General features: G+C 37.2%; 1 protein-coding gene and 1 pseudogene across 3 annotated transcripts in view; one reads left to right on the forward strand and one right to left on the reverse strand.

The window, feature by feature from the left end:
- The window catches only part of CHCHD3 (coiled-coil-helix-coiled-coil-helix domain containing 3), a 288,454-nt gene that overhangs the window by 126,314 nt on the left and 144,750 nt on the right, over window positions 1-17,390 (forward strand). The window lies entirely within an intron of this gene.
- Window positions 12,713-13,311, reverse strand: LOC131508318 (large ribosomal subunit protein eL15-like; annotated as a pseudogene).

Below are 17,390 nucleotides of genomic sequence, written 5' to 3' on the forward strand. Positions count from 1 at the left end.
AATTTTGTTCCGACCTCTTTTTCTCTACCAAGTGTGTGTGGAGGTACAGTAGAAAGGGCTGTGACTCTAGGATTCCCAAGCCTGGCTGGTCACTCATGTCCCCTGTCAAGCTAGTAAAAAACATAAATGCCTGAGTGGACTGGTAGTTACAGGGTGGGACCTGGGCAAGTGCATTTTTAAAACACAGGATTTTATTTTATTTTATTTTATTTTATTTTATTTTATTTTATTTATTTTATTTTTTTAAAAAATAAAATTTTAAAATATGAAATTAAATATGAAATTTATTGTCAAATTGGTTTCCATACAACACCCAGTGCTCATCCCAAAAGGTGCCCTCCTCAGTACTCATCACCCACCCTCCCCTCCCTCCCACCCCCCATCAACCCTCAGTTTGTTCTCAGTATTTACTTATTTATTTATTTATTTAATTTTTTTTTCAATATATGAAATTTATTGTCAAATTGGTTTCCATACAACACCCAGTGCTCATCCCAAAAGGTGCCCTCCTCAATACCCATCACCCAACCTCCCCTCCCTCCCACCCCCCATCAACCCTCAGTTTGTTCTCAGTTTTTTAAGAGTCTCTTATGTTTTGGCTCCCTCCCTAACTTTTTTTTTTTTTCCTTCCCCTCCCCCATGGTCTTCTGTTAAGTTTCTCAGGATCCACATAAGAGTGAAAACATATGGTATCTGTCTTTCTCTGTATGACTTATTTCGCTTAGCATAACACTCTCCAGTTCCAGCCACATTGCTACAAAAGGCCATATTTCATTCTTTCTCATTGCCACGTAGTACTCCATTGTGTATATAAACTACAATTTCTTTATCCATTCATCGGTTGATAGACATTTAGGCTCTTTCCATAATTTGGCTATTGTTGAAAGTGCTGCTATAAACATTGGGGTACAAGTGCCCCTATGCATCAGTAGTCCTGTATCCCTTGGGTAAATTCCTAGCAGTGCTATTCCTGGGTCATAGGGTAGATCTATTTTTAATTTTCTGAGGAACCTCCACACTGTTTTCCAGAGCGGCTGCACCAGTTTGCATTCCCACCAACAGTGCAAGCAGGTTCCCCTTTCTCCACATCCTCTCTGGCATCTATAGTCTCCTGATTTGTTCATTTTAGCCACTCTGACTGGCGTGAGGTGGTATCTGAGTGTGGTTTTGATTTGTATTTCCCTGATGAGGAGCGACGTTGAGCATCTTTTCATGTGCCCGTTGGCCATCCAGATGTCTTCTTTAGAGAAGGGTCTATTTCTGTGTTCTGCCCATTTCTTCATTGGATTATTTGTTTTTCGAGGGTGGAGTTTGGTGATCTCTTTATAGATTTTGGGTACTAGCCCTTTGTCCGATATGTCATTTGCAAATATCTTTTCCCATTCCGTTGGTTGCCTTTTAGTTTTGTTGATTGTTTCCTTGGCAGTGCAGAAGCTTTTTATCTTCACGAGGTCTAAAACACAGGATTTTATGTCCAACCTTCATTGTGAACAACTGATGGAGGTGAGAGAAACAAGGCCCTCTCCTCCTCTTGTTGGTACCTGGCAGCCCTGTGGTCGGATAGCCTTTTGTGTAAGCTGAACAAGACTGTTCGTTGGGTGCGCCAAGGCGTGGACGCCCATATCCGTTTTCAAGCGTCTTCCATGTAATGTGACTGTAACAACTATCTGAAACATGTTGTACAGTAGTCATAGTCTTCATATTTTTGTAGAGATTTAACGAAACTATCCCCACCCATCCTACCTCTCGTCCCTCCCCGCTTCATATCACTTCTTTCGTATTTGGTCTTTGAGAAAAGAGTACTGGCCTTAAAGACAGAAGACCTGACCTCTGGGCGCTTCAGCTAATGAGCCTGAGATATACTGAGTCAGTCCCCTTGCTTGTAGCTGCGCTTCAGTTTCCTCTCTTCCAAAAGCAGCATGGTATTTTCTTTAAAGCCTTCTTGGTAGGATCCAGTGAGCTAACATGCATGCATTCACTTTGTAAAAACGCACTTGTCTACTTCTTGATTCCCACAGTGGCTGGGTCAGTGTTTCTTCTCAAAATGGGTGATCAACAAATATTCTTAACAGGTTGTAAGGGAAGGTTCTCCGAATAACAATGTGTTGTTTCCACTCCTCCTTAATTCTTCTCTTCTTCCCCCGCCCCCGCCCCTCCCTGTGAGGCTTGCAATTCCACACCTTGATTCACTCCTAGGAAATAGGATATGTTTTGCCTGCAGTGGGTGTCTAGTGTTGGAGACTCATCAGTTAGTAAGCACATGGAACTTTCTCCTTGGCCTTTTTAATGGTTTAATTCCAATCACGTTGTTAAAGCAATATTTCATTACTTCTGATTTTCCTAATTATCATGCAGACAAACAGTGGGGATCATGACATTAGAATAAGTGAGTGGCTTATGATTTTTGCCTCAGAAAGAGAAACTCTTGCTGTTTTTCTCCCCCCTTGAGCAACGCAGCAGTAATAAATGAGCAAGTCCAGAGTACTTTATGATAGATAGTTAATGGTGCTGTGCCTCAGCCAACAGGCCTGTTTCCACAGCATCTGTCACAATTCAGAGTCATTAGCATACCTTTAATGGTTTCTTTTCAAAATAATTTCTACTAGGGCATTTAGAATGCATCAAGGAAAAATATTGAGTTGTAGAGATGAGGAATTTTAAATGTAGACAAATGGTTTTCATTCTCTCAAATGTAATTTTGATAAAATGGAGAAACCACATAGCAACATATTATACAGTGTAACACAATTGACAGCACTTAATGTACTATCTGGGAATTATTTTTTCAGACATTGGAAAATAATTAACAAAACAAATTTTTAAATAAAAATCTAAACTTAAAAAATTGTGTGGTTTCTTAGCCCCCTTACTGCCACCCTAGGCTTTCTGATATGTGTTTGGATGGTCCTTTGGTTGTCTTTCACATTCTATTTTATGATCAATCATGGAATCAATGTTTTTCTCATCTTATAAGATGAGAAATGTTTTGTTGGTTGTATGTCATTTTTACATAATACTGGTAAATATTAGCCTTGTTATTTATTTAGTTGTGAGGGGGAAATCTTCAGAGCAGCAAATTAAGCCATCTTTTTCCTGAAATGCCAAGTGCAGGTGAGAGGAGATCTTTATTAGATTTTTAAATATGAATGCATTTACAGTGACGTGTTTTTTTTTTTTTTAAACAAATGACTTTCTTTACTTTTTAAAAATGAAAGCCAGTGTGTATTTTAGCATGTACACATAGCTATTTGAATAATAGTTCCTTATATTTGCAAAGGATCAGTTTTTGGATCCATTTATAAAATGTTTTTTCCATACTTAATGTCTACAACAGCACTGTGAAGTAGACTGGGCACCTGTTACCTATTTCTCAAAGCAAAATTGAGACCCTCCAGGAGGAACTCAGATACGGCCATGTTTGTGCAGGTGACAATTGGAAGGGCTGGGGCTTCTGAGTTGGATCTGTCTTTTAAGTCCTTTTATTGAATATTGTTTGAATTCTTCTCTGCCTCCTCTGGGGTGATTTTTGTAGTCTTACCTATACTGAAATCTTACACCTTTTTGGGGAGACCATGTTGTTTCTGTATCCTTTTCTTGGTCCTTCAGAATCAAAGAATTTGATTTTCAAAGGTCTTAAGACTTATTTGAATTACTCTAAGATATGAGTTCTTAAAAATTTATTTGAAATATTGATACTTTTTGAGGTCATTTGTACATTGTTCTAGATTTGTTGTTGTTTTTTTTTTTTAAATGAGACTACTTAAAATTTAAAGCCATTTGACTGAATTGGGAAAAGGTATTATCCATTTCTGGAGGATATCACATACATTTTTACATTCTGCAACAATTACTGTTAACACTACTTAGGCAAATAAGTATAGGCTTACTAAAATATGGAACTTGCAATTTTAAATTTTATATTAGTATATGTTTATGGTTAGTCTTCATCCATAGGGTCTAAGAAAGCACATTTTCACGTTCCATACAATGGGACAGTGTCATGGGCAGAGGGGAAGTAGGGATATATCCCTTCTCGACTAGGATGAGTCCTGCAAGGTACAGATACTACTTTGGTCAGAACTTACTTACTAGTCCCCATCCAGCATCAAAGTAAGCTAGGAAATACCCCCTCTCCCTATGTGCCAATCCCCCATGATAATGAGCCGAGCTAAACATCAGAGGCCCAACTATCGATAAAGGTGAGATGGATATTATGAGGAGTTCTCAGTCTGACAAAATTACAAGGTCTTCAAGACTGATACTTGCTTGAGCTTTCTGATGTGAAGCCAATTTAAAAAGTATTTAGTATTTAACATTCCTTGACAACTCCTTTGCGGTTATAAATCATATTGACTTTTTGATTACATATATTCTTTTGAAAACACCAAATACTATTATTTTCCTAGATATTATAGTGATAAAAAGTTGTCAGTAAAATTTAGATTCTTTAAAGAAATTTTGAAAAGGGGTGATGGACGAAATGGAATTCTAATCACTTGATTTCAACTCATTTCTCTTTCATTTGAGTGTTTGAAGGGAAAAGTGAAAAGCAACATTATTCTTGAAAAATTCTCTCTCAGCATCTAAGCAGCCGTTTTTAATTACAGAAAATGTCTTCAAAATTTGTTTTGCCATTTTAAAGTTTTAGCTGTGAGAAAGTCAATTGTCAGTTGTGAAATGGAGGAAAAAAATCTTGAAGTAAAAAAGCCACTTATACATTATGTTGAGTAGACGTATGTTATTTGAACATTAGTGACTGATTTCCCATAGAAAATTTTTCTTCTTGAATTTGGTATCATTGTTGGTCATGTAAATACAGAAGAATCTCTACTGTCAACCAATTCATGCCTGTAGAAGTATGACTGGCATGTAATGAGAATTGTTTAAAAATAAACTGAAATCACACAGTAAGTGTTCTTCCTTCTACAGAGCCTCCCTGAAATTGTTGTATTGATTCTGTTAGAACTGCCCTGCTCAAAGTCTTGCCCCATCCTCCCCTGCCCTGCCCCGCCACCTTCTTTCTTTTCTTCCTTTTTTCCCCTTCTTCTAAGAATTGCCTTTAAAAGCACATCCTTTGAATATCCTCCAAAGTGATAAATCTTCATCAGCTGAGAATAGATTTGATATTTTGGGAACAGGCTGAAGTCATTTAGAATCAAGGCTATTGGGTGATAGAACTGTAATAATATTTTCAATTCGATACAAGGAGTAACTGTAAAGTCATTAGACCAATTTTCTTGAGTTTTTGGAAGGCTAGGAAGAAAGTTCCAAAATAGGATCTCTCAGCCTGATGTGTATGTTTGTTTAAAATATTAGTTTTATTATTTGATAATGACATTACAAAATTTGTGTATTTATTTATCCTCTTACCTTTGGATTTGCCCCTATGTCTTTTTCCTAAGGGCTGTGTTTTGTGACTGTTTGGGGGATCACTGTCACAGTTTTATTTTATGATGATAGTCCTTTTGGAGTTTTTACTGATCATCTGTATGTCATATTTGAAATATAGTAATTAAACTGACACACACCAGAGGAAATCAAACTTTACTCAATGTTTAATTATATAAATTGGGTACCTGATAGATTTTTTTCTTTTACAGTTTAACATTTGAAAATTGGCCGTCAGGTTTTTGTGCTTATCTTAAACATAATCATCATGTAGTTCCATATTATCAAATGCAATGATATTATTTTAACACCGTCAAATAAACGATATACTTAGTGCACTATCAATTTACTTTGCTTGGAAAATACAACTTTCAAAAATAAATTGAAGTGCTCAGTAGTTACACTAAACATTTGAGTCTTTCTGTATCTACTAAATGTAAAACTTAATGGTCTTTATTTAAACTTAAAACTATGGTTCTCATTTCCCTATTTCTTTTGAACTTGATATCTCAAGTTTTTAAGGCTCTAATTTTAGAAACTTTTGCATTCTTTTAAAATTTTTTTAATATTTATTTTTATTTTTGAGGGACTCAGAGTGCGAGTGGGGGAGGGGCAGAGAGAGAGAGGGAGACACAGAATCCGAAGCAGGCTCCAGGCTCTGAGCTGTAAGCACAGAGACTAACATGGGGCTCGAACTCATCATGACCTGAGCTGAAGTTTAGATGCTCAACTGACTGAGCCACCCAGGCGCCCAAAACTATTTTGCATTCTTAATGCCATCAGAGATTTTTCGTTTGTTTTTCTTTTCTTTCCCTGAACTTCTTGTGTAAAGTTTTAAAATAAAGTGAAAATACTATTGAATTTGCTTTGGTAAGGAAGCAGGAAGGAAAATAAATTAGTACAAAAGCCAAATAGGCGTGCTTAGATATTGAGATAACATACCCTTTGTTTCTGGTTATTTGTGCTACGTGGTTTGTTTCATTTAATTTTTGATTAATAAAATTATGCCTTCAACTATGATACTACATAATAAATTTAAAGCACTAATAGTAGTGAGGTAAGAAAGTTATTTTATTAAGTTATTTTTTGTCAGCTTGTGTTAAAACATTAATTTTATATAAAAAACAACAGTGTTCATTAGATTTTCTAGTGTTTTAATAGAGTGGTCTATCTTATAAATACTCAGTAGCTCATGTCTCAAGAATGGGTAAAAGTGGTTCTTGTTTAGCAAAAAGAATGCTGATTCATGTACATTCTTTTGTAGAGTAGACAACTGATAAAACAGCTTGGTAAAAGTTTTAAGATGGTGGTATAAAGGTTATTGTGGATTTGAACATTAAAAAACAAAAGAACATACAATTCAGACATTTCTTCTCATTAGAGACATTATCTAAACAGATTATAATGTTAATTTGTTCATTTATTCACTCATCCATTTATACAATAAAATATATGTATCAGGCTATAAGCACACTAATAACAGAGATAAGTTTGCACTGAAATAGAATCCTATCACTTTTATTTATTAAAAAAATTTTTTTTAATGGTTATTTATTTTTGAGAGAGACAGAGACAGAAAGGGAGACAGAGTGCTAGCAGGGGACGGGCAGAGAGAGAGGGAGACACAGAATCTGAAGCAGGCTCCAGGCTCTGAGCTGTCAGCACAGAGACTGACGCGGGGCTTGAACTCCTGAGCAGTTAGATCATGACCTGAGCCAAAGTCAGATGCTCAACCGACTGAGTCACCCAGGCACCCCAGAATCCTCTCACTTTAGACCTTAGCTTGATATATACAAATTTTTACTCTGCCTGTATATTTATAAAATTAGAATATGGAATCAGTCATTAAATTCTTGGAGTTAATTCTGACCTGTTGGAATAAATTTAGCCTTTGGCATTTCCAAACAGAGTGAAGCCTTAAATGACATGAAAGTCCAGTATGAACTCAGCCTCTCAGCCAAACCGACCAAGGTCACAAGAAGAGTTTTAAGTGATGTTCCAATCATAAGGCTCTAAAATGGGCTGATTTTTATTCCAAAAAACATTTAATGAGTGGCTACCCTGTTCCAGGCCCTCTTTGGTGCTGATTTTCAGCAAATCAGGTACATTCCAAAAATATTGAGATACTCTTGAATTTCTCATTGTTTTCTTTCCCCAAAAAAGGCCAACCAAAGTTTTTAGTCAAATTATTCTCCTATGGGTAACTGAACATATCTTATCAAGACCAAATATAGTAATCATCAGTATAAACTTAACAGTGTTGGATGTAATACCTATTTTTACCCATTTTATGATTCCTGGTGGCTCTTTGGATAGTGTGTGTATACAGATGGTTCTGTTTATCATTTTCCATAAAAATATTTATGTGACCTTTGTAAGTCTGCCCTCTGAAGATTATGCATCATAGAATCTCCTGTGCTTATTAGTATAGTTGCTGACTGGCATAGATTGAGGTTTCAAATTTAATTCAGAAGATATTGTGAGCACTTTTTGTGTGCCTACTGTCTGTCAGTAGGCACATTTTAGTGCATCTAAATTTTAGGTCTGCATTTAGGTCTACATTTTAGTGCATCTTCAGTAGTTATCTAAACAGCTTAATTTTTCTTTTTGAAAGTTCTTTTAAAACAAATTTTATTAATGCAGCTTGAATTTACATCTTTGAGTGTTAGACGAATGATTGTTTACTCTTCATGTTAACATTATGTGTCCAGCTTGCTCTTGCATGTTTTCTTTCAGTCTCTTCCCTTTTCTTCATTTACATCACTTTTAAAGAAAAGAAGTTTGAGGTCATTTACTAACGTGTATTATTTTAACTTTCAGTAAAATACAGGAATTCATTTAGGGGCTTGACAACCCCTTTGGGGTGTGTGTGTGTGTGTGTGTGTGTGTGTGTGTGTGTCTGTGTGTGTGTTTGCGTTTGTGTAGAGACAGATGTGTATGTGTGTGTTAATATACACACAGTATTGAAGAAATTTAATCTACTGTGTTATATTCCTTTGACACAAAATATAGAGTTCTGGAATACCATGCCTTATTTGAAAAGTGTTATTTCAGGTTAATTTTACATTATTGTGCATATTTAATTAATTCCTTTTAGTTTGAGGCAACAGTGTATGCTCTTAAGATGAGCCTTTTTAAAAATTGATTTTGAAAGAAACCCCTAAAATCCAAGATGCCATTGTGATTCCTAATGGTGATTTAAAAGAAGCATTCCCATTAAAGTCAGGAGCAGCATAAGATGTCCATTATTTATTTTGTTCTGGAAGTACTAACCAGTACTGTTAGGTAAGAGCAAAAAATGGAAGAGAAAACATAGAGGAAGTAAAATGTCCCTTATTTGCAGGCTTTGTACCTAGAAAACCAAGGAAATCAACTGACAAATTTTCGTAAGTTACAGGAACTGTCTATAAAGTTAATGAAGAAATTCTCTGTCTTGATAAGGAGTGAGTTCAACAAAAGAAAGTTTAGAGTAGGCTTCCATTTTGGAAGAAAATTATGTAATATATAGATGATTACATCAACATAAAACAAAACCAAATGTTTATTGTAAAAAATTTGTACTGATGATATTGAAAAAGCAAGATATCCATACCCTACCACTCCTGAAGACTAACTACTGTTCATATTTTATGTATGGTTCCTGTTTTTTGCCATTATATATGTAGACATACGTATGCATACATACACAAACTTTTGGGGAGTGTGCATGTGGGGCAGGAGGGTACAGGTTAGGGCTCATATTGTATTACTATTTTAAAATCTTTTAATACAGAAATAGGTTGTGCATATTTTTTCTCCATTATTACTTTTCTGTGGGAGTCTTTTCATGGATGTATAGTTTGGATATTTGACCATTTCCTTATTTTTGGATGTTGTTCCTGTTTTAATTAAATTTTATCAACAAAGATAGGAGAATGTACCCGTGGGCTAAATCTTTGCAGATATCCATGATGTATTTTCTGTTTTTTTGATAAATTTCTAGAAGCAAATTTGTTGGGTCAAAGGGTATATTTGAATGTTTTTGTTTTTATACACACACTGCTAATTTGAATTGCCCGTTCATAACCTTTTTTTACAGGATTTACAAATATTTTTATGTTTATGGGGTGCCTGGGTGGCTCAGTCGGTTAAGTGTCTGATTCAGCTCAGGTCATGATCTCACAGTTTGGGAGTTTGAACCCCGCTTCCAGCTCTGTGCTGACAGCTCAGAGCCTGGAGCCTGCTTTGGATTCTGGGTCTCCCTCTCTCTGCTCCCCCCACCTCAAAATAGTAAACATTAAAAAAAATTTGTTTCAGTTTTTAGAAAGTCAAATCTATCACTTTTTATAGTGAGTATATGCTTAGAAAGGTTTGTCTGTCTGTAAGATTTAATTAGTTTTATTGTATTTTTTACTTTGTTCTGAGTTTTTTACAGTGAAATTTTTATTCATTCTTGTATTTATTTTGGCATATGGTATGAAGTTTTTCTAGACAGTTTTGCCAGTAGCAGTTTTTAAAATAAATAATGTATCCATTCTCCTCAGAGATATCTTGGCTATTTCATACCCAAGTTCTAATGTAGAATTAAGGCTGTTTCTGGTGTTGAATTCTGTTTGTCTGCTATATTTGCCAATTCTTGAACTAATATCACATTATCTAAATTATTGTAGATTTACACTGTAAAAAATTTATCAAGGCAGTTCCCTAGTCATGGCCATTAATTTTTAAAATTTCTTTATTGATACAATTCATCTCTTCTTCACAATGAATGTTAGTCTCTTTTCATTAAGTATTTTCATACTTGAGACCCTTGGTTATTCTTTGTGCCTTGAAATACCTTCATGTAGTATTTGGAATGTATATGTAAATAGAAATTTTTGTGCTCCTAATATTGCTTTAGATATTTGGTAGTTTATTCTTTAAGGATCTATTCATACTTATTCCTTATCCTTTCTCTTTTCTTCTCTTATTGTTTGCTAGAGTCTCTTCTCGCTATTTGCTACTAAACCGTTTATCACTCTTGCATGTCTGGAAGTTTTTTGACCCTTGCAGCCAATCAGATGCCTGGCAGTAGACATCATACGTAATGTGGGTTTTGTTATTAATAAATAACATCAGTTTGTTATTTATTGAGGTTCACCTGTGAACTTCATTTAGCTAACTCTTCCTGTTGTCATTATGAACAAAGAGAAGTACTTGTTTGCTTTTTCAGAGGACATTTGTGTGATGTGTTTTGCTCTCTTCATGTTTTATGGATGTTGTCGTACAGCACTTTCAAGTCTGTAATACTAGTCTGGATCCCATCATATCATTTTTAGCTCTTCAATGTATTTCATATAGATATCTTCTTTTAGTATTAAAAGCACACAGGAGAAACTGTCTGAAAATTTTTCTGATGTATAAAGCCACAGGATTCAACGATGTGAAATTATAGTGGGTTCTTTAGTATCTTCAGAGAATTGCAATTATTAACACTGAGAGTGATTTTCTTTCTTGTAGTTGTTAGAGAACAATTTAGAAAATTGATGCTTCTGTCAAAAGTCTGGATGAGTAGGATACAGGCTCAGTCTGGATATGGCAACATTAAGAACCCCACTAACTGTAAAAAAGAGAGTCTACTTTATACTCCATTAAACTGTTATACATCATAAATAAGTTATTTCAACACTCGTTCTCATCTTTATCAAGGACGATAAACAAGTCACTGTAAGGATTTTTTTAATGAATGTAATAGTGTTCCCCTCTTCTGCCTTGTGTGACTTTCTGCCTTCCCTTCTCCAAGCATCTCTTGACCTCATTAGAAACAAGTGTATGCCTCCTGGATGGTCCCTGTCAACAAACATAGGCCTAGAATTGTTATGGGGGTGACACTGGAGGAGGTCAGATGACTCAGGGTGACTTGCTCCCGAGCTCTTCTCATTAAATAAATGATTTCGGCCACTATCCGGTGTCCCTGAATCTGTTTCCTCATCTTTCAAATGACCATAGTTACTTCAGAGGTTTGTTCTGGAAGTTCACAGAGATGAGACATGTGCTTTGTAACCTCATCAGTGTAGTCCTGTTAACGTTTCTGTAGATAACGATTCCCGTAGTTGTGTTTGGCAGTGTTAACAAGGTTTGGGAGATCTATATTGAGATTCCACAGTTGGACATGGGAATCCAAGTGCTGTTGTTAGTGCTTTGCCACGTTGCCCTGTTGTCTTCATAAATACCTCATGCTCCCTGACTAGATCCCTGCCCTGTCTGACCATCCGTCTATCCCAGCGGTTTGCCAGAAACGCAATCAGAAAAGCAGAGGAGGTGATGCCATTAAGGGGAACAGGGTTGAATTCCTAATTTTTGGTGTCCCCAGCAATGTGGAGAACCCGGCGTCCCTAGGAGGTGGGCAATTGGTTGGTGAAGGTGGAAGGTTTGAGAGAGTTTGTTAAGGAGGATAAAAAGAGGAAAATGAGGCTGTGGTTGAAGAGATGGAATCTCCAGTTACAAATCTATGTAGACAAGCAGAGCACCTGTAGAAAGAACCCCAGTCTAGGAGTAGCTGTTCCAATGAGTGGCTGATGGTCTCAGAGGGGATGTTTTGAAGAGGACAAGGAAAGGCATTGATGTGAGCTGAAGTGTGGTTATGCTGAGCAGCAGGGAGTCTTAGCAGAGGGAGCATAGCTGAGGATGGCCTCGGGAGTGGTGCATAGATAGGGATGCCTAAGCAGTAACTGCAGCTAGTCCCCCACCCCCACTCCCACCGTGTGAAGTTGTAAGGAATCTAGTGCCTTCTTTTAAGTACTGTCGTCGAGGATGACTACAAAGGTAAGAACTGGTGTTGTAAGTAGTGACATTGGCCACTTCTTATGTTGGATATAGTCAAAAATTTGAGGAAAGAATCCAAAGAATTGCTGCCTCATCATAATCTTTTTGGTTTGAACACACAGAGCATGATACCTTTAGCAGATGGAATCATGTAAGAAGGGATGAAAATGGGCCCGCCTAAAAGTAAGGCCCACCTTTATGATTGGGAAGCATCAGCTTTACATTATTTTGAAGGATATCCGTCATTGAGAAATTGGCTTCTCTGGTTGTGTTTGAACTGTATCTTACCTGTGGAGTCTGGGGTCCTTATGAGTTCCCCTGCTGTCTTCTCTAAAAATGGAAACTGACAGGGTAAATGCAAAATACTTTGCTCATTGAATTTGGGTACTAATAAGAATAATAAAACCGTATGCTTTTTTCCTTATGCCCCCATTTCTAGCCCTATTGATGCCTATTGAGTGTGTGTGTGTGTGTGTGTATTTTTTTTTTTTTTTTGACCTAAATTGTTTCTTAGGTAAGAATTTTACAAGCATTGCTTATATTAGTGGTAACGGCGGAGCTGGAGAGTATTGCTTCTTCTCCATGACACTTGGCGAGAACCAGTAATAGTCTAGTGGAACTTGTGCCCCTTTCCAAGGCCATGGCTTTTGTGGCTTGCAGGTGTCAGCCCTCACATCTCCCTGAGCTGATAGACTGGCTTGGTGATCTACTGGCTGTCAGGATTTCTTCTGATAGCTTTATGGAATGGATCAATGAGTATAACCTCAAAGAATTTGCACGTGGAATCTTTTCAACACAGTAAGAGTTCAAGACTCTCAGAACCCCACAGTGGTGTCCAGCTCACTCCTCTGCAACAGATAGAAGGCTTTGGGGCAACTTTAGCTGGTTAACACCATGATGGACAAATTGGCCATAGGTTGCACCCTTAGGCACTGAGCGTTTGCAGCCACCACAATGCACATGAATCTTGGCCTTGTACCCCAGTCTTCATTCTTTATTGGGCCAGGCTGGGCGGGGGGCCTCTGTGGGACGCACCACAGAGAGCCTGTGGTATTGGCAGCTGAGCACTCTGAGAAGAAAATGCATTACATTGGATGGCTTCTTCCTCCATAGCTTCTGGATGTACATGTAGGTGCCCATCTTGGCTTTCCTATGAGCTGATGGCTCTGCCAGATGGAAAGGCTTGACTATATTTCTTTTAAATTTTTTTTTTTCAACGTTTTTAATTTATTTTTGGACAGAGAGAGACAGAGCATGAACGGGGGAGGGGCAGAGAGAGAGGGAGACACAGAATCGGAAACAGGCTCCAGGCTCCGAGCCATCAGCCCAGAGCCTGACGCGGGGCTCGAACCCACGGACCGCAAGATCGTGACCTGGCTGAAGTCGGACGCTTAACCGACTGCGCCACCCAGGCGCCCCTTGACTATATTTCTTAACATGTTTGGTTATTTGCTCCACCAGTCCGTGGAAGATGCAACAAATCCCAAGACTGGAGTGAATAATGGAATCTGTAAATTGGAAGCCATCACTGTGATCCTGGGAGAAATGACTGCTAACTGCTTGATATTGAAGGAAAAGACACAATATAGAAAGTAAGAACTGTATGAAAGTGCTTCAGTGGTGAATATTCCTTAGAATTTTTTTTTATCGTTTATTTATTTTTGAGAGGCAGAGAGAGACAGAGCACAAGTCGAGAAGGGACAAAGAGAGAGGGAGACACAGAATCCAAAGCAGGTCCAGGTTCTGAGCTGTCAGCACAGAGCCTGATGCAGGGCTGGAACTCATGAGCTGTTAGATCACGACCTGAGCTGAAGTCAGATGCTTAACTGACTGAACCACCCACGTGCCCCTGGTGAATATTCCTAATGATGGCCTTGATTCATCCATAAAGCAAAACAACTTGGAAGCACTTCACTACTTTCTGTCCAATTGCCTGTAAGGAGACAGGGAAATGAAATACTCCGAGGAAAGATTTCCTTTACAGATGGCCACAGATTTAATCAGGGATTTAGGATGCATGAAGATAGAAGCTTCAGTTATATAGAAAATGCACTTAAATGGAGCACTTTATTTCCCTGGGATGCCAGATAATTGAGTTATACCTAAAATCTTGAACTGTCTGAATAACACACATTCATACACACATCTAGCTTCTGTGTGCCAAGAGGTGTTAAATGGTTTGAAAACTGTAATTAAATAGCTGAAATTCTGCTGCAAAACCACTGTAAGCATTGCCTCTTGTAGTATTTCAGTATTAAGTGCTAAAATTTAATCTGGGTAGCTGTGACTAATCTACTCTCTATTTGTAACACATTCAAATTAAGAGGTGTATGTTCTTGTTCATGTACTTTCTCATTAGCACTAATAATGCTAATGGGAGTGACAAATGTATTCTGTTTCTGCTTTCTATCACTCACACCTTTTAGATAGCAAGCTCCTTAGAGGAAGTAATTTTCCATGTGATACATTTGTGGAGCTGTGTGTTTACTTAATAGTTTACCTCAAAAGAGAATATGTCCATAGGGACTATTTATTAATTTATGGGCTCCTGGGAAAAGAAATTTGAATTAATCAATTTGAACCGTGGAAGAAATTATGATGATAATTAATATAAATGAGAATACCACAAACTCATTTGTTCCAATATATCTTTCAGGGTTTTTTTTTTTTTTTTTTTGGTTTGTTTGTTTTGTTTTGTTTTTTAATTTATTACGAGACTTCAAGGTTTTTTTTTTTTTTTTATCCCCCAGACTCTTGACTTTGATGCTTGAGTATACCCTATTCATTTCTCCTCTCCAAACCTTCCTGTTTGTTCAAAAGACTCTTTAATGTTTAAGCGAGTGAGTGACAGTTCTCAGTATTTGAAACAGTGCAAAGCCCTCTTCTTTTTGTGAGTACTCATCTCATTAAGGGTTAGTATGCTTTGTTATTATATTCCCTCCACCATCTTAGCAAATCCTTTCTTTCTTTTTTTTTTTTTAATGTTTATTTTTGAGAGAGAGTGAGAGCGTGCACGCATGAACAGGGGAGGGACGGGGTTGGGGGAGACAGAGGATCTGAAGCAGGCTTTGTGCTGACAGCAAGAGAGCCTGATGCGAGGCTCAGACTCACGAACCGCTAGATCGTGACCTGAGCTGAAGTCAGATGCTTAAACGACTGAGCCACCCAGGCGCCCCAAGTCCTTTCTTTTTTAAGAGATCCAGAATGGGATCTGTGCAGGGATAGCCTGCTGTTAACCAGGTTTCCTCCTGCTTTCCCCAGCCCCCAACTCTCACACACTCATTCATGTTCACTGCACCCCACGCCTCATGGGAATGGTGGCTGTGCAGTCCACAGCTCGGGCTCCTCTTTCAGAGGAGATTCATTGATCTCCCCAAACCAAATTCCAAGTGGAACAGCCCATTTTCAAGTTGTGTACAGTCTGTATTTCTGTCTTGTCTTGATGGGTTACTCAGATTGTTTTCTTAGGCTCTGGAAATAGATGTATCAAGTGTGCAATGTCACATGGGGGAAAGAGTGTGAATCCCTACCAGTATTAACTTTATGTCCTTGGGCAAGTCATTTAACATCCACAAGCCTCAGTATTTCCATCTGTTAAGTAGAAATAATTAATAGCCATGATACCTACCTCACAGAATGATTGGAAACATCATAGGAGATAATGTACATGAAAGTGCCTTGTAAGTTTTTTAGAAAGGGATATAAACCAAAGACAATTATTTACTATTTAACAGTTAGAAAGAGAGAAGAACTGTGTTGGCAGGTCTCTAAAATGCTATGAATTTTCTTAACTTGTTGAAGGTATTTGCTAGGAATTCTTTTTTCTGTCATTTTATAAAACCACTGATATATTGTTTTTAAGTAACAGATTTTTAAGGAATTAATTTCCTTAATGGCAGTATGCTGTATAAGTAAAACACTTGACAATAATAAGGTACTTCGAAAAGGCAATGCCCTTTGACAGATGAAAGATCAGCCAGTCTCTTTATGTAGCACAGTGAAGAAATACTAGCCACCAGATTAAATCTTAAAGACTAATCGTGTTTCACTAATTATAAGAGCTCGTTTATATTTTGGATAAACTGCTGTTGGTAAACATTGGATTATATTATATTAGCTCACGGAGCTGATTGCCAGCCCCAGAATAAGCGTAAGACTTACTAAAAGCTTTCATCAGTGGCTTGAAGTCGGTAGGCACCACCGCCTAATATTTCAGTTAGCGTGGAAAGGCAGGTAATGACATTATGAATACATTTATAATGCAGGCCAATTTCTTCTAAAATGCATGTAAGTATTATTACTTTACCAGGAGTCTGTGAAATATGATTTATTTAATGCATTTCAGCCCCCATAATATTAAGATATAATTGAGATGCGAAGTAAAAAAAAAAACAAAACTGCATGCAGTTGGTATGGTACATGAATCATAGACTAAATTGCTTGTAATTTTAAAGGCACTTAGAGAAATTGTGAAATTTATATAATGCATTCTTATATTTGGAAAAGGTTATAAGAACAATAGTCTGGTTATTTTCGTATTTCAGTCCTAAAAATAGGACTTTTGAATTATTATTAAACCTGAGATAGCCATATTCGTGAACAAATCCAAAAGTCTTTGTGTCCACTTCTCATTAAATAATTTTTGTGAATTTTTCCTTTAAACATCTCCTATTTAGCAGAGTAGTTGAGCAGCACATGATTTCTATAAAGGCCATAATCTAGTTTTTATAAACTATACAACTGATGAATGACAACATAAACGTTGCCAGCATGTTTAGAAGGGAATCAGTTAAATGGTACTTGGAATTTTGATGATTATTGCTTTGAAAAGACTGAAAATCACAGGTCTTGGCTTATAGTTTAATTACTTGCTTAACAATTGCTAGTGATTCACTAAATCACAAGGCTTCCAAACAAATAACATCAGTAACTGCCGCCATGCCTGAGCAACTCCAATTTTCTTGACAATGGCTACCAAACTGTGTTTAGCCTAATAGAAACTGTTAGTTTAACAGCAAGCAATAGGAGTTTCAAGTGTACCATTGATGAGATGCCAGCGAATTGAGTGCTTTACCAGTGGTAACACTTGTGTCGAGAATAACGTCAGCATGTTTCATCAAGACCAGTTGGAGAAGCGAATATAGTAATTATCCACCTACCTTTTTGATATTGGATTTAATAATTATGAGCACTGTCCAGCTTTTCAGGGCTTCTAATTA

Source organism: Neofelis nebulosa, chromosome 4 (genome assembly GCF_028018385.1).
Source record: "Neofelis nebulosa isolate mNeoNeb1 chromosome 4, mNeoNeb1.pri, whole genome shotgun sequence".
Classification (NCBI taxonomy): domain Eukaryota; kingdom Metazoa; phylum Chordata; class Mammalia; order Carnivora; family Felidae; genus Neofelis; species Neofelis nebulosa.